Source organism: Felis catus, chromosome A2 (assembly GCF_018350175.1).
Source record: "Felis catus isolate Fca126 chromosome A2, F.catus_Fca126_mat1.0, whole genome shotgun sequence".
Taxonomy (NCBI): domain Eukaryota; kingdom Metazoa; phylum Chordata; class Mammalia; order Carnivora; family Felidae; genus Felis; species Felis catus.
The window spans coordinates 139,943,228-139,961,852 of record NC_058369.1 but is presented as its reverse complement, the minus strand read 5'-3'; the positions used below and the strand labels follow the sequence as shown (position 1 = coordinate 139,961,852).

Genomic DNA, 18,625 nt, shown 5'->3' with positions numbered 1-18,625 from the left:
TGATGTCACTATTACATCAATTTGCAGAGAGATTACTGAGGCAAAGGAAGTTAAGGAATTTGATCAGAGTCCTATAACTCGTTAAGTGACTGTGGTTTAAACCTGTTTGTCTGATACTAGAGCTTGTGCCTAAACCACTAGACAGCACTGCCTAATAACACAATACTTCTCGGAAGTGATTACATTGCAAGTTCACAAGAGTCAAATGCTGCGGAAGGCCAGGCAAATCAAATAAATGCATGAAGTCAATTAAGTATAAGGTCAGGAAAAGTGGAATAGTCAGGATCACGGGAATGAAGAGAACATGAAAAGCAATTCAAACTATATATTTTTAATGCGGTGCTTTCAAAGCACATCTGCAGGCCAGATTTGGCCCATAAGGTCACCATTTTGCCTCTCTTGGTTTATAGAAATCATCTCTTTCTGTTCTTACCTTTGAATAATGTTGAAGGCTTTGCTGGCTGCCACATACTCAGAAATAGCACTTATTTTTTAATGAGTAAGGGACCTTAAGGAATTACATATTTTTAAATTGATTTCATTGAGATAAGAGAATGAAAGGAATTTTTAAAATGTTTTTTAAACCTTCTTCATATGTTCTTTTAAAATAATGAGGTCCTCATTAATGGACATTGCTGTTATTCTACCATCTAATTAAATGATCTTTTCAGTTGTCTCTTTTTGGTTATTTGATAGTAAGGTTTTAGAGGCCTGGCCCTATTGGCTACTGAATAACCAATTGGAAAATCCTAAACATTAGGGTCTTCATTTAGGACATAACCCAGCATTGGTCTAATATTTACCCTCTGAATTGCATCCATCTCTAGACATGCCATGATGAATACCTTAATTCATAAGTATGTTTTAAGTCTGTGTCTTGGCCATAAATGATATACAAAGCAAATCTGTATAACATCTTTTAGCCAAGTAAGTAAGTTGATCCCCTCCGTGTAGGTATTTTGCTAAAATAACATTTAAGTACTCTGTTGGGAGGGCTTTGTGGAATAGGCTTTTACATGTTAAAAGCTTAGAATTATCCTTGTTCAAGGAATTTACCTCAGTACAAAAGCAAATGGTTTTGATGATTTAAGTGTAAGATTAGGTAACAAAAGTCCTCGCGTTAAAATGCTCTAGAGCTTAGATAAAAATCACAATCATCCTTTTAAAAGAGTTCAATAAATAGAAGTTAGAGCATCACATATTCAGACTCCTAAATCAGTGGCAAATTAGGGACTACACAGGGCTGGAGATGTGAATATTCTATAATGAGGATAATAAAGGAGTTGAATGTGATGTGCCTTGGGTGTACGTTAGTAGCTAATTCCAGTAAGAATGCTTTGCAATCATTTGTCGGTTGAGATGCATGTGTTCAGCTAAATGGAAATCTTGGACGTTCTCTCATACACCCCATTATTTGTAATTGAACACCTGATTTCTATCATGCAACAAATTAACATCTGCACTGAATCTGTCTTTTATGCATATGGATACACTGATTAGAATTTTGCCGATAGGCAGATACTTGAAAACAAAAAGACAACATTGTGAAACACTTCCAGCCATAATTTTTGATTACATATTGAGAATCGTTTAATTATCTTACTCCATTTAATTAGCCCTTCTACTTAGGTCAATTGCTTTTTTTATTAGCATGACGTGTTAGCAGTTTGTTAATTGGCATGAAATAACATGAGACTTTTCTGGGTATTTTGTATGAGATCCATATTTCATGTGTGCGGAAGAAATTTAAGGGAAGTGCAGAGAGAGAAATGTACTCATTAGCCCCCTTCCAGCTTTTACCGGGGTCATTATGTGGTGCCACCAGAACCTGGGTTTCTGCCCTTCAGTCCTTGTATCATGTCGAATGAGTTTGTTGGTTTGATGAAAAAAATTGGAGAGCCTGGGCATACATTTAAAATAGAAGAATCTTTTCTGAAATTAAGATAATGATAAAAAGAAGAGGTGTGTGTATGAATTTATATATATATATATATATATGTATATATATATACATACATATATATATAAATTTTCCATACATATACACATATACATGCATACTGGTAGATGGGAGGGAGGGAGGCATTACATACATGCATGTAAGAAAGTTACTAAGAAAACGATTTAGTCAGTATCTGGTCTTTTTCACCATTGTTTTCTATTTTAAATAATTTGACATATCAACAGTTTTCCTTTAGTAGCTAAGGCCCCCCAGTTTAGTGATTCCATATATACCCTTTGAAGTAAAAAATGAAAGTGTAAGCTGATATGTTTTTAAGAGGAATTACAGAATATAATATGTAAACATCTATGGAGTGTATGTAAAGATATCATATCTAGGAAGAAAGTTTATTTTCTTCCCAAGACTTCCTCTAGGATATGGCACAGACAACTACCAGTCTCCTGCTTTGGAGAGACAGGAGCCCATTTAACCACCTTGCATTACATTCAATCACCTAGGTACAAATCGTTGTTGTTGTTGTTTTTCCTAAACCCTAAATTATCACAACTTCGAGGAACTGTGTGATGGCGAGAATGGAGAGCACAGAACAATAATAGTTTTCCTGTTAGTCGTTTCTTTATATTACACTTTTTTCTAAATGAGATTTGTGGTTACTTCCTGCCAACATAAAATTAAAGAACTAAAAAGGATTTTGGGATCATCTGGCCCAATATTAATGTTGTGTAAGTAAAACACTGAGGGCAAGAGTGGTTAAGTCTTTCTGAAATACGTGCGGGTGTTTATTCAGCTAACCTGTACTGAAGGTATGCTGGGCAAAGCGCCAGTTTGGGCATTCTGGCAAATACGAAGGTAGGTTTTACATAAACCCCCATCCCAGTGAAAATCGGTCCATTTTCCTTTCTTGTTAGTATTTTTTTTATCCACTTGGGGGCACTATGATCAAATTTAAAAGAAAAAGTTATTTGGTTTATTTCACTTAGAAAAATTGCTTAGGGTAAAGAAATCTTAACTGATTATATACTTTTAGGTAAAAATACATTTTAAAATATATAGGTATGGCTAAGGTTTTTGTTTCTGTTGAAGTTTCAAAACAGATCTGGTCTCTGGACCAGGAGCACCAGCATCTCCTGAGAACTTGCTAGAAATGCAGATGGTCAGGCTTGATCTAGTGACTCTACCTCAGGGCCCAGCAGTCTGTATTTTGACAGAGATTTTCCTGAGATTTTGTGGAAACTACTGGAAGGGAATACTGCTGAACCGAAGAGAAGACCTCCAAACTTCTGCTGCAGTCAGTAGGAAGATCTTCCAGAGATAGGGGTGACTGGATGGTAACATTGGGACTGTGAGCTTGCCCTTCCTGGAGGGATTCCCTCACATCCTTCATACTATGCTAGACCTCAGACATGCCCTAACTCCACCTCTTTTCCTTTCTCTTCCATTGTGGGCACTGCTTCTTTGCTTCTCTTTGTTCAATTAAAGTGGTGTAGAACTTCTAAAAGTCTTTATGCTGAGGGAGAACAAATGATGGAGTCATAGGGGATATGAGAAGCTTCCTGGAAAGCTTGCCATCATTCTCAGGGCCTCTGACAGTTCACCTACTGTCCTCCACTAGCTGTGTTCCTTCCTCAAGAGGCTGACCTGACTTAGGTGGTACCCTTTGAGGATACCCTACTGTTTTGCTTTTAGTCTTTGCTCCAAATGAAGACTCCTATTTAACACCTGCAACCCAGGGAATGGTCTTCTGGCTAAGTAAGCACTTTGTCATTCACAACCAAGCCAGGAACTGGGACACAATGCCTCTCACCCAATACACAATGAGTGGTCTTGATCTCAAAGACCACATTCTCCATATATACAAGGTAACCTCTTCCATGAACACAATTGTTTTATGTGTATAACAACTGGAGGTTGTTCCTTTATAATTTACTTATGAAATGAATCTTATAGCAAAGCCAAAAATCAACTGAAAATATCCAGTAAAAATTTGTAAGTAATACTGAAGGTAGTTCTTAACATAGTTTTTGTAGTATTATCAGAAGTTGGTTATAAACTACATTTGTTGTAGTTTATAGCAGTAACTATACCTACCTTATAGGATTGTTGTATTAACTGAGATTATATATGTAAAGTACAAAAGCACAATGCCAGGAATTCAATAAATCTCTAAAGATAAAATGTAACCTGTTATAATGAAAACAATGAGGGATAGCTCAGTCAGCTAAGTGTTTGACTTCAGCTCAGGTGGTGATCTCACAGTTCAGTTCATGACTTCGAGCCCCATGTGGGGCTCTGTGTGGAAAGCCTGGAACCTGCTTCAGATTCTCTGTCTCCCTCATTCTCTGCCTCTCTCCCTCACAAAAATAAACATTAAAAAGGAAGAAGGAGGGAGGGGGAAGGGAAAGGAGAAAAGAGAAGAATGAAATGCATTGGGAATAGTAACTTGAAGCATATCCGTATAAAATTATTCTATAACAGAACGTATCCTAATATAGTCTGCCATTTTACTTTTTTTTTACTTTGTTTTTTTACTTTCAGATAGCATCAAAAGGATGCTAGCAGAATAAGTCTCACAAGAAACCATATTTAATTTCAAACTTTATTGCTGAACATTCTTTTAGTATTTATTAGAATTCTGTGTTGCTTTTTAGAGTTAATAAATATATTTTTATTTGAGGATTGAGGATCATTTATTTTACCTATGCTCGTCTGTCTGAAAATCTCGGACTTGTACAAATTCTCATGATTGTTCATCTTCACTTTTCGTAATACTTTCTACCTTAGGCTAATGTCCTATGTCTTATGTCTTAAACTATACAAAGTAGATATTAAATATCTCTAAAGAACATTGACTCCAAGATATGTCTCCTAATTTCTGAAATAAGTTTGTTTTCTTATTTTCCTCTACTTGTATAGCAAAGGAAGGCAGAAAAAAACCCTCTGATAAGTTGAAAGTTATTTGAATTCTTGTCCATTACAGTTACACTGTAATTTATAATAACTTTCTAGTAATTTATGCACCCCACTGAAAGGCAGATACATACGTGCCAGCAACTGAATCAAACCCCAGGATGTAATTATGACACAGACCTTTGAACAGGATTCCCACTTTGTTTTCTTAGGAAAAAATAATATGTCTTCTTAACTGAAAACGAACAAATCTCAAATTTCTTTGCAGTTCTTCTGCTATTTAGGTGGTGCCACCATAAAAAGAATAGGAGAAAAAATATTTAGAGGTCAGTGTATTCCATGTACTGTTTTTTTTTGCATTCTGTTTTATTATTGTGGTCTTAACTATTAAGAAAAATTCAAATATATCTTTGGAATTGATGTAATTCTTTTCTGTGAAGTAATCTTGATATTACAAATTTATGGAACAAAATTCTAATCTTTAGCTGGATGGCTAAATGGAAGAGAGCCGCTGCTTATATTTGTTTTAAAATTACATGCTGGTGTTTTTTAAATAAATAGTTAAATAGTTATCTCATTTCCTCCATTTATATTTTTCTATTTCATGTACACTTTTGCCTATGAATATATAACTCTCGAATGATTCCATTAAGAAGGGACTAATGAGTTATGAACTGACATGTATTTGAGTACATTTGAAACAATGTACATTAACCTTGGGGGGAAAGGTGCCAATTTCCTCTACTGACACATGCCTTCAAACACAAGAAAGAGAAGGACCGGATTTTCTTCCAAAGTTGGATTTTAAAGGAAAGTATCTTTGGAAGAGTTAGTTTTTGTTTGATGGAAGTAGTCATATATTTATCCAGTAGGTGGCGCAAGCATTCCCTGAAAACAGAATCATATTTTCTCCTTTGAGTAGAGAACTTGGTAATAAAGGTGGCACTATTTAAGGAGTATTAAGTAACCTTCAAGACATTTTCCTTAAAAAAAAAAAGTGTAAGAAGAAAGGTTAGAAGAAGGTGAAGTGGTAGCTCATTTTGGACATATCAAACTTGTCAAGACATTTTATCAAATTAATGTAGAAAAACTTTAATGCTTAGTAGTAGATGAATGATCAAAGATATCACTAAGGTCAGTTTTAACCAAAAATATGTGAAACTTGAAATTCTAAATATGTTTTGTAAATGTCAAAGGTTTTCTTCTCTTAACTATATTGATTTCATTTTTCTTTGTATCTTGCATTCATAGGCAGAAGTCTCATAAATACAGTTTATAGACAAATAAGTGGAATTCTTAAGCTTTAAAATTAAAGGAGAACAGGAAGCGTTTTACAAGCCTAGCCCAATGAATCCCAGCTTGATTGTACATGGCCCCCTTAATACTATTGCCTTTATTTTGTTATTCTCCAAATAGATGGAGGTAAGAGAGAAACTGGATGTAAATGTGCATTTTTTCATAGTATTCTAGAATTTTGTTTGTTGATAAGTAACAGTTTCCTAAGAACCTAAGGAATTTAGTGACTGGGAAACATATATGTATGCTACAGAAATATTACTTGTATCTGATGAATGAGAAAAACTAATTTTGTTGTAACCTGTGCGATATACTGTTATTCTTGATTTTAGAAAAACAGGTTTTTGCCCCACTCTTGGAAAGTTTTTTTTAATGGACAAGTTGGAAAATTCATTGTCACTCCCCTGCACTTGCCAAAGAGTCCTTCGAAAAAGTTAGATTGAAGTATTTTTCAGTATATTCTACTACAACTACTATAATGATGATGATGCCTTGATTTACCTTGTGCTTTATAGGTTTGCACTTTATAGTTTCAAAGCGCCTTTTACATACATCATTTCACCCTGTTTTTGCACTGACCCTGTCTCTTATACTCAAGGCAGACACTGCTACTCCTATTTTATACACGAAAAAAGGGAAAGTCATGCTGGGCACATAGCAGTTAAAGGAACTTAAAAGTTGCATGTGTTTCTGTATTTTTGTTCCCCCTCCCTCTCTCCCTCCCTCTCTCTGTGAATATTTTCACTTTTTCATCTCTGTTTCGAAAAAGCACTTATTGCACACCCCTGATACTTGCTTGCTTCCATGTGGCGGGACCTCCACGACAGTAATACCCCTGGCTTCTCTCCTATCCGTTTTTGGACTCAGCTGAGTGGTTAGCTTTAAAGCAGGAGCTGGGCATGCATAGATCAGCCCTTCCCGCTCTGTCCTTTGAAGGTGAGTTGTCCATGGGGAGTACCTGTTCTCTGCTAAGTCTGTCAGAGGCAGCATCTTCATGCCTCTGGACATGGACAGGCCTCTCCTGTTCAGCACTGTCTGTGACTGGAGACAATAATGGTGAATGAGGTGATGTTTTTGCCTCTTAACTATATTCTCAGAAGCCAATTTGTTCAGAACTTAGGCAAAGAAAAGAGAAATATACTGTATAAAGTATCGGGGCTTCTCAGAGACTCCCAACAATGTCCATATATCAGCAAATTAAAAAAAAAGAGTATTAGTGGAGTTAGGAATCTGGGGGAACTTTGAGATCTTTAGACCTAGAATGTATTCTATTCCATTTTGACTAAAAGGCCCCTGTGATGCTATGACCTTGAGGCTGTTTCCAGCAGTGGTTCAAACTGTTTTGCCTAAAGTTCAGGAGTCTCAGGGGACCCTGACTGGCTCAGTCAATATAGCACGCGACTCTTGATCTCAGGCTTGTGAGTTCAAGCCCGATGTTGAGTGTAGGCCTTATTTCAAAAGTTCAGGAGTGCCTTTTTTGGATAATGGGGTGGTGGGTGGACTGGACTCCTACTAAAGTTCTGTGCCTGCTTTCATAGCAGTTGATTTATGCTTCCTTTATGTTTTGATTTTCCATGTTAAGTTAAACATTAGGATAACATTCTGCTAAAACTATTTGAATACTTGTGATTAAATAAGTCTAAAAATAACAACTTTATGAAATATCCAAAGTCTGTCCAATGCTTTTTATTTTACTTTGATACATGTTATATAAATTTTTGCTGAAGGTTGATTTTCTTTATGTTCTTATTATAATTATTCCTTATGACAGACCTAGAAACAGCCATTTTGTCATTCCAAAAATGCTTATGGAATATCTGCTGTATAAAGGCCCAGTGCTGGGATGGAGTGGTGAGTCATGACCGATGTGGCCCTTGACTTACACAGATTTACGGTCTTGTGCTGGAAATAGACTGATCCAATATGCCTCGCCATAGGCCATGGCAGAGCTATGGAAGAAGTGTCCACATCTTGCCTAATACATGAAATAAAGGAATATGACCTTATTAGGGATATCAGGGAGGGCTTGTGTGGAAGGGTGGTGGTGGCTGAACTGAGAGATGGGAAGAAAGTGGAAAGGTGAGACTCAAGAACTAAATTAATTTAAATTGCGGGAAATTAATGAAAAATGTTAGATGTGTGTGGAACTGATTAGAGGAACAGCGAGAACAGAGTATCTGTGCCGACGAGTACATGGTGTCAAAACCAAGGGAAGTATCTGCAGATCTCAGCACAGGCAGTGGTATTTGCAGATGTGAGCCATCACCGATGGCATCACCGATGCCAAAGCAGGGTATCAGAGAAGGATGCACAAGAGCAAAGCTGGGTCCTTGGCCTGGAGTATTGGGTTGCTTATCCAAACAATGAGGGCAGGGGATAAGACACTGAGGCCAAGGTACAACGTCAGAACTGGAGTGATAGTCCCTGAAGTCTTGAACCAGAACTCCACACAGTTGTGCTGGACTACAAAGAAGATTGGTCACAAGGCATAACATTGAAATTCAGGTGAGACAGTGCGGGTAGAACAAGGCTATTAGGGCAGGGAATCTGTGAAACACACCGGGTGTCAGGAGGAATTCAAATGCGTTAATAAATGACTCACATGAGGGTAAGTTACTTGAAAGATGGATATAGCTTTCTAAATTTCAGAGTCTTCCGAAAATGTCCTCATTCACTAAGACCAGAGGGAAACATTACAGAGCAAGTGATCTTTCAGAAATCAAATATAATCCATGGAGATTATGATCCAAATTTTACAAAAAACTTTTTATCCCCCAAACATAAGTGTTGACAGATTCCTACAAAAACGATGTTAGAAGTGAAGAAGATATTTTAATCATGATTAGGATTTTTGTTAATTCCGAACAGAATGTAAAAACTCAATTGTATAATTTTATCACTTAAAGACTAATTATCAGTATTCTAGTCTGCCTGATTTTCCAAAGTGTATGCTGGAAAACATTACTCCTACAAGATACTTTCTGAAGAAGATTCTATAGTTTTGCAGACGCTACACCTGCTCTTCTCCCTTCCCCTCCTGCTTTTTAGTGTCTCTTCCAGGTCTACAATAAGCTCTTACTCATCCTCTCATTCAGAATGCTTTCAGCTTTTTTTAACTGAGTATTTCTCACATGTATTTGCCCACCACATTTGTTCTTTTTTTCGCATAATCCTTCTTTGTATCCAATTCCCAAGACACACAGTGGAAAGCACTGAATCTCACATTACCTTCTCAATGATTTTCATTTTCCTTTTTTTAAATTTAAGTTCAAGTTTAAATAGACATACAGCATAGTCTTGACTTCTTTTGTTTTTTTTTTTTTAAGTTTATGTATTTTGAGAGTGCACACACACTGAAGCAGGGGAGGGGCAGAGAGGGGGAGAGAGAATCCCAAGCAGACTCCTTGCTGACATGGGAGGGGGGGGGGGGGGGGGGGGGGGGGGAGTCTCCATCTCCCGAATTGTGAGATCATGACCTGAGCAGAAATCAAGAGTCCAATGCTTAACCAACTGAGGTACCTAGGCGCCCCATGATTTTCTTTTTAGAGTGTATACAGTTTACAAATGGGCATTTTTTTGTGCATATTTCATCTCAAATTTATCATAAATATGAAGAAGGTAGGACAGATATCTCCACTTACAGTAAACCGAGACCTAAAAATTTCTGCTAACTCAGCATTACTTATATTGGATATAATGTTTAAAAGTGATTACTTTTGCTTTGTTTCGGGAATACTGTGTCGAAAAAGAGAACATATTTGGAATAGTCAATAAGATACAGTTTGTTACATAAAAACCCCTTGCTAAAACTTTTGTTTCATTATTACCAAATCGTTTGCACTTTCAGGAAGAGGAGAGTTTAACGGATCTCGCAAAAGTATCTGGGATTGTCTAAGTGAATTATTTCATCTTAATTGGTAGGTGCCCTAGAGCTTTATTGCCAAGTGCAGAGTGTCCTTCCTTTTGGAACGTGTGGTAGATGACCCTCCACCCACCCCCACCCCCACCCCCCAGATTCACATCTTCCCAGCCTGTACCCTCCTCCACAGAAGATGGAGGTATGGTCTTGACTCTGCAAGTTAGCCTGGTTGGAATAGGTTGCTTAGTACATTATTTGGACATATTTTCACTTATCTCCTTCTGAGATATTTTATAATTAACTTGGGAAGCTAATTTTCTTTAACTTCTAACAAAGCAGTAAGGCTTCTGCACAGGCAGAAAAGTATTACTTATTTTGAAGGACGTTTGAACTGAGGACAAACATGAAGAAACCGTGCTTACAAAATCTGCCCTCTGTGTTACAGTATATTAGAATGAGACTCTAACATATTGGTGTAACTTTGTAAAATATGTGAGACCATGATCCATTAAAAAAGTTTTTAAGACTACTTTTCCTGTTGAGATATAAAAGAATACTGCTGATCAGTCATCAAAGATAAATCTAGAAAAAAACTGCCTTTCAAATAGATTTCTCTGTGCGGTTTCATTTAGGTGGTTTGCCTTGTGCATAGTTGTTTAAACATACTTTTCGAAGAGCTACTGTTATAATTTCCCCAGTTTGGTTTGTTTCTGGGTGACTGTGCATTGCTTTTTATTCTGGACCTCTTTTACAAATGGTCGTTTGGAGTTCTTAATGTCTTACCCGAGGTTGGGGTATCAGTCTTCCCATGTTGGCAGATTGCCTCCGTTCGTGTTCTGTAGTAGGCAATGGCAAACCGGTGTTTAGAAGACAGCTTTCATACATTAGACTGTTACACTCTGATAATGCTGATCCAAGCTGAGAGTTAACTCAGGCTTAGAGTAAACTACCAGAAGATGGGACTTAGGAAGAAAAGGAGGGGTGATTGGTTTTATGTTACTAGTTCTATAAAGTGTGGTCCAGAAAAGGAGTGGAGAACTCTACATTTTACTCAAGTTTGCTTTTGTAAGTCTGTGTATACAGCACACACATTTCAACTTCTTGTTTAGCTGTAGGAGTTTCATATTTTTCTTTGTTCATAATTTCTCTCAAAATGTTAAGTAGTTTTGTTTGGTGGGGAACCTTCCCTTGCCTCCCCAACCTCATGTACTCTTTCCCTTAAGAATTCAGGAGATAAAAAGCCAGTTGGAAGGTATTTATTTCTCGGTTTCTTAATGCCCAGGTCACACTGTTGTCTTGAATCAGTTTCTTTCTCTCATCCTTAGCCAAAAGTACCCCCCACCCCCCAAAAAAGGCTTATCTTTCAGGGTTAAATAAAAGAAAGAATGCAGTGAAAGGAAGATTCCTTTTATCCAGGCAGCAGAGAACAGGGAACGTGCAGGATGACTGAAAGTGCCTGAGGGCATTTGGTCCCCATTGGTTTTCACATCAGATGCAGTGGTGCCCACAGATAGCCTGTATTGTTGTCAGTTAAATGGGATCATGAGTGTCTGAAAGGTGTTTGAGAATGAACCGAAAATCATTTTCACAAGTGGATGATTACTTCTGCCACATGTTAACCGAACTCTATCAGAATGGCCCAGATTTCTGAGCCTGCATTAATTGCTCTTTCAACCTTGACTGAGGTTTCTCTTTAAGAAAGCCCTTTCCAGGACTAAACGACTCTATATATTGATTTTTTTTCCCTTTCTGTATTTTTCCTTGAAAAATGAAGCCTTGTAGAAGGAAAGGCTTTATCATTCAACATGTAGATTGATTGTTCCGTTTCTTTGAATAAAAAGCTGGACTCAAGTGATCCGACAAAAGAAATAGTCCTTTTTTTCAAGCACCGAATAATTCCCATGTTCTGTACACAATTATGTTTTTCAAATATTCATTAGTGATGATTTTTCATCACAAAGTGAAACCATGAACTCCCACAGCATGGACTCAGAGCAAATAAATTGTCACATTCTCCTTTCTATTAGAACTGTATGCCACCACTCTAATTGAAACTTAACTACAATATTTAGTAATATGTTTGGAGAATTTTTGTGTGTTGAAGATGCTTTGAGCAGTCTTTACGTTAGGTCTTATAAAGTGTTTTTAGAGTGTTTGGATAATTGTTATTGGTTATGTTCTCCCATTTTCCATTCCAAATATGACGTAGAGAATTTTAGCTGTTTATTTACTAGAATAGGATAGGATATATTGGAGCTCAGACACACTGTGTTACAAAGTTGAGTTAACTCTCAATTTTAAAAACTAACCGAAAAATGAGTTCCTGAAATTTCATTAACTTTTGTGATTATATATTAGCAGAGAATATATACCATTTACAGAAAAATAGTTTAATTTATTATTAAAACTAATTTGGGGGGTTTTGGGCTTGAAGACACATCACAGAATGATATATGTGAATCTACTATTAAAAACCATTCACAGGAGTACTGTGTAAGAACAAGCATTTAAAATAATTTTACTTTACAAGCATTGCAATGTAAACATGTAATGAAATCTAAATATCTCCTTGAAAATGCAGCAAAAATGAGCATAGTCATGTTGCCAATTTTTGTTTGCTTGATGCTTGTTTTTAGGAAACTCCATTTTTTTCCAGTCTGTGGTTGAGGTCATTTTCTTGGTAATAATATATATTGTTAATAGGCAGCACATATCTGAAGAAAAGTGTTTATCCCTGTTGTCATAGAACGTTCTAATGGATTTCATAAAGGCTCTGCTTTTGTCTCTCCACAGATGAAAACTTTTAAAAGCACCTTGTCTTACCAAGTTATCACATAACTCTTTTAAGGATGATAGCGGTTCCATAAAGATAGTACAGTTTTTAGTGTTGAGATTCTCGCATAGTCATGACAGGGATTTGGTCCCTGTTGGGTTTTTTTGGTCCCTACATAGTTATTGACAGAGAAGATGAGAAATAATGCCCTGTTTTCCTCGTTGATACTAACTTTGAGGTTTGCTGTTGCCAAAGTTCTTTAATTTTCTTTTCTTTCTTCATGTGACATTTTCCCTGACAGTATCCACATCGTATTTTAAATATGCAGTCAAACTCTTGGAAGTGTCACATTTCTTTTATATTTGAGGATAGAGCATGACCAAGAATAGTAACACCAAAAAAAAAAAATAGTCCTAGGCGAATGAAACATTGATACACATTTAGGTGGGTCTGTGCCTTATTTTCTAGCAATGATTGCTATGTCTCTTTGGAACAAATAGTACTCTCCATTAGAAGCAGCCCTAGAAGAGGGATTAATTCTTTAAGATTATTGCTGTGTTGATACTGATTTATAAAACCAAATGCTTCAAGGCTTTAACTCTTGTGTGTTAAATCCAAGCTTTGTGCCCGTGCTGTTAATTTCTTTGTTACCTAATCCCCATGTAAGAAGAGAAGATTTTAAAGTTAATCAGGCAATTTTTTGTTCAAAGGGAACAACTTCCTAATACGTTAAGTTGGATGTATTGATGAAAGCAAACACTATTAAATAGTATCTGAGCAGTTACTTCTAAGTAATCCAAAATACTCTAGTTACATGAGTGTTATGCTGCATTGGAAATATTTTAATGGAAAAACGTTACATTTAGTACAAATTAGGGATAGAAATCTGTATTTTTCAAATGTGTTATGTACAATAGAATCTTTTTTCCCATTCAAATAATTCTTGGATCAAATTGAATTTTGATTAGATAATTTTTTTTTCTGAAGGCCATACTCTAATACAGGCTTGGAGAATGTGGCATGACCATGAAAATGGCTGATATAGGTATTCCTTCATTTTCTGTCCATTTGTTACTTAGCTGAAATAATTTAACAAGGATGAGTAAAAATGTTTAAAACCAAATTTTGTAGGCTAATGAAAATGAATAATGTTGAAAGCCCCATGGGAGGACAAAAGAGAAAACTAGCTTTCCTCTTTAAAACCTCTTCAAAATAAGGTGAAAAAAATTCACAGTCTGCATTAGAGACTATTGCTGTCATATATGATATTTTATTGGATAACCTTATAAATTGTCAAATAAAGCCCAGTTAAATGTGTGTTCCCAGTTTGAGTGGTATTTGGCAGGTCTGGTTTACATACCCTTTAAAAAATAACTTTCTTTTAGAGTTAATCACATAGTCAATTGAGAGGAAGCTAATGATTCAGCAGGTTACAAAATAATCAGGGAGAATACGAGTGCTGAGCACACCCGCCAACAGACCTGTAGTATGCTAGCCAAAGTAGTCTGTCTCCAGAATGACAAATATACTTCCTGGAAGAGACTCGCTACACTTTTATGGGGTAAAAGTAGATTTTATAAGGCAGTAAAAAACCAATTCGTTCAAAATTCAGAAAGAAAGATTTAATAATAGATTTTTTTTTACATTCTGAGCTATTTTTATGAAACAGGAATGGATGACAGGTAAATAGCTTTCAAAGATGTGCTTAATACTATTGCTAGATTTAGACCTGTCGACAATACCTTCTCCTTTACAGAATTATGCAGTTATAATTGATGTTCCTAATAATGACCCTGAGGTGCCCTAGCATCTTTTCTAAATCAAGTCAACCTGTTGTATACAAAATCCTAAAAAATTCGTTATGGGTATAGTTTCTACATAGAGTAACTCATTTTTCAGTAATTAAGAATACTCAAACATCACTATGTAAACGTAATGAACTGAATCTTAACTGCCTACTAGAGCACAACATGTTAAATGTAACTTTAGTATATTTATCTGAAATAAAGCTTTCTGGCTTTTTATCTATAAATGAGATAATTTGTAGCCTAACACTCGACATTAAAAACAAAACAAAACAGGTGAGGAGAGAATGCAAATTAATTTTTACAGATGTTTCTAAAAATGGATTATTTGATTATAACCGAATATTCAAATGATTTGGGCTAATTTTTTCCTTACTCTCTCCACAATTCAACTCTTGTGCAGCTAAGACCACCAAACTACAGACTTGAGAATAGCCTTGACACCTGAAAAACCATTTAACTATTAAAGCTTACAGGGGCACCTGGGTGGCTCAGTTGGTTAAGCGTCTGACTTCGGCTCAGGTCATGATCTCACAGTCCGTGAGTTCGAGCCCCACGTCGGGCTTTGTGCTGATAGCTCAGAGCCTGGAGCCTGCTTCAGATTATGTGTCTCCCTCTCTCTCTGACCCTCCCCTATTCATGCTCTGTCTCTCTCTGTCTCAAAAATAAATAAATAAAGCTTAGAGAAGGAGTTCTCCAATGTACTCAAGATACCTATAGACCAAAGAGAAGGATCTTTGTCACTGTATTTGACTTTGTCATACCAGAATTACAATTTATGGATCCATAATGAATATATCCCCCAAATCCCTCAGTAATTTTTTTCTGATTATAAAATAAGAGGTACTCTCATATATTGCTAGTGGTAATACAAAATTGTGCAGCTACTTTGGATAACCAGTTTGGCGGTTTCATATAAAGTTAAGCACACACTTTAAATATAATTCCGTAATCCCACTCCTAGATATTTACCTGAGAGGAGTGAAAATATGGACCCACAAAAGACCTGAACATGCGTGTTTATAGCAATTTTGTTTATGATAGCTAGAAAAATGAGAGCAATCCAAACGTCCACCAACTGGTAAATGGATAAACACGTTGAAGTAAATTCATACAATGTAATAAATTCAGCAGTGAAAAGAATGAACTCCTGATATAGACAACAGGGGTGAATCTCAAAAGCTTTTTACCAACTGACAGAAACCAGACGCAAAAGGGTGCGTACTGTATTTTTCCACTTACATGACATTCCGGAAAACACTAACTGTAAGGTTAGAAATCTGATCTGTGGTTGCAGACCTAGGGGATGTGAGGAGGAGGCTGATTATACAAAGGCCTCAAGGAAGGTTTGGAGGGATGCAGATATTCTGTTAGTTCATGGTGGCGGTGGTTACATTGCTGTGTCGACACTCACCAAATTATGTACCTAAAGTGGATGAACCTTACTATATGTAAACTATACCAATAAATCTTACTTTAAAAATATGGAAGATATGCTCAGTGTAGAAATTGTGGAAATGTGAAGGCCTATAGAAAACAATATGAAGGAGCACCTGGCTGGCTCATGAGGTAGAGCATGCAGCTCTTAACTTTGAGGTTGTGAGTTTGAGCCCCACATTGGATGTGGAGATTACTTTAAAAAATGAACTTCAGGCACCTGGGTGGCGAAGTCGGTTAAGCATCCGACTTCAGCCAGGTCACCATCTCGCGGTCCGTGAGTTCGAGCCCCGCGTCGGGCTCTGGGCTGATGTATCAGAGCCTGGAGCCTGTTTCCGATTCTGTGTCTCCCTCTCTTTCTGCCCCTCCCCCGTTCATGCTGTCTCTCTCTGTCCCAAAAATAAATAAAAACAAAAAAAAAAAATGAACTTCATCTTTAATCTCACCAGCCCAATATTAACTGCAGGCTTAACGTTTTGATTCATCTTTCTGGGTTTTCTTCCTATGCATATACTATAAGCTCATGTGACAGCTTTTTTTTTAAACTTAGCATTGTAATAATTTTTGCATATTATTTTTTGGCATTATTTTTTCATGGCAACTTATTCCTTACCATTGATTCTTAGATGATTTGAGTTTTTTCTTTTAAACAGTATTGATGAACGTCTTGTTCTTCATTCTTTCCTTAATGTTAAATATCTCTTATGTCCAGAATCTACTTTTATACTAGTGAGAAAGCAGCTAGCTAGTACTAGACATCTAACTCCAGAAATCATTCCTAGAGTAAAAAAACCCTCAAGTTGGTTGAAGTTAAGTTTAGTGCATTCTTATTCAGTATAGTTATCTTTTCTGATGTATTCATGTCCATTTTATTTCATAAAATTTTTATCTGGCTAATGTGAAAACTGAAGGACAGAAACTGTCATTTTGCTACATAGCGTTTATAACGTTGCGTTAATGCAGTCTATCTTGTGTTGAACGTAATCTGTTTTCTTAAGCAGAGAGCAAAACTCTCATGCTTAGCTACTTTCTAGATATGTGTGATCACTTGTGACTTCTGTTGGTAGTTGACTGAATTCCTTCTTACAGGGCAACACCCCCAAAACACCCCAGAGGCCAAATGCTTACCTTGGTTCCATTCTTAAATCATCTCTTATTCAGTTCCTTACATCTCCCAACTTCTAGTATACGCATGTATGTATCCACCCACTGCTCTGCTGTCTTCAGAGAAATCCTTCCGTGCCATTCCCAGTATGTTGAGCCCGGATTTTGAGTGATGTTGCCGCTGGTAGTAGTATTACTTGTGTATCACCTTAGCAAGACTTACACTCGCTTGTGGTGTTGATGGTTTGCTTCTCACTAACTGAGATGCTGAGTGAGACGCTGAAGGAGCTGAGAAGCAGGCAGTGGTCACAGGCAAAGGTGATTCCCAATGTCTTCTGTGGCTCCTCAGCAGCTATTCGGTGCACATCTTGCCAGTGCACTTTTATAGAGGGCGTCTGTCGTGTCCACAGTGTCTGGCTCCTGAGGTCATTGCTGTTAACCCTGTAATAGGAGTTGGGGTGTGTGCATTTCAAGGAGAAGGAAATTACGTACAAAAGACAGAAAGAGAGCAGCTAAGCACCTATCACCAGAACCACAGAAGAGAAATTAGAGCCTGGAGCAAAGGTGGGGCAAAGGGTTTTAACGGGACCTCAGGTGGTGATAGTGAACAGGTGAGCACGGTAGCAGTGGATGTCTCTGTCAGGCAGTCACTAAATGAATATCCAGAAGTGCAGGCAGCGTGGTGTCAGGGGTATTGTCAGAGCTGAATAGAAGTTCACCTAGATAGCGGATAGGTTTGACACAAAATACGTAATTGATTTGGGCAGTTATGGATGATGATTTCCAATGCAAACGTCTAGCTTCTACTTTGACTTCTAGTAACTGCATCTTTTTTGTTGTTTTTGTTTTTGATTCTGAACATTTAGAACCCAATAAATCAAGCTCATAGATACAGAGAACACATTGGTGGTTTGCTAGAGGCTGTTGGGCTTGGGGTGGGGACAGATGGGGGAAGGGGAAAAAAAAGTAAAGAGTGCCTGTTCATTTCTTGCATCACTTTTTAAAAGGGGGGCAAAAATGCTTTGCTGTGCAAAAGAGAATTATTTTAATACGACAGAAACTAAAATTTCAAGCTAAGATTTTAGTTTTAAAAATTGTGAAACTCTCAAGACTTTAAGCCCCCAAATAAGTGATTAACTGTAGTGCTTTTTTATCACTCAGAATTGTATATAAATTTAGTTTGAATAGCCTTTACAGTGGTGAAACTTCACTTCAGAAAAAAAAAGGATTATGATAAACTATTGAAAAATCTTATTTTAATTTAACAACTAGGCCTGTATTTATCATATTTCAAACTCTAATGATATTTTCCACTTTTGTAGTAAGTGTGTATATCATTCCAAGGTGTAATTTTTTTTCCCATGGAATAATTTTTAAATAGCTCTCCATGACATGCTTATACTAGAGCAATTTTTAATTTCTTCTTTTTCCTCCTTGATAAACTTGATAAGCTTACATCTATATATATTCAGTAAGAATAT

At 36.7% G+C, this 18,625-nt stretch overlaps 1 protein-coding gene across 23 annotated transcripts in view; it reads left to right on the top strand.

Annotated features, from left to right (window-relative positions):
• The window catches only part of CADPS2 (calcium dependent secretion activator 2), a 540,930-nt gene that overhangs the window by 332,161 nt on the left and 190,144 nt on the right, over nucleotides 1-18,625 (top strand). The gene's annotated exons all lie outside the window — the stretch shown is intronic.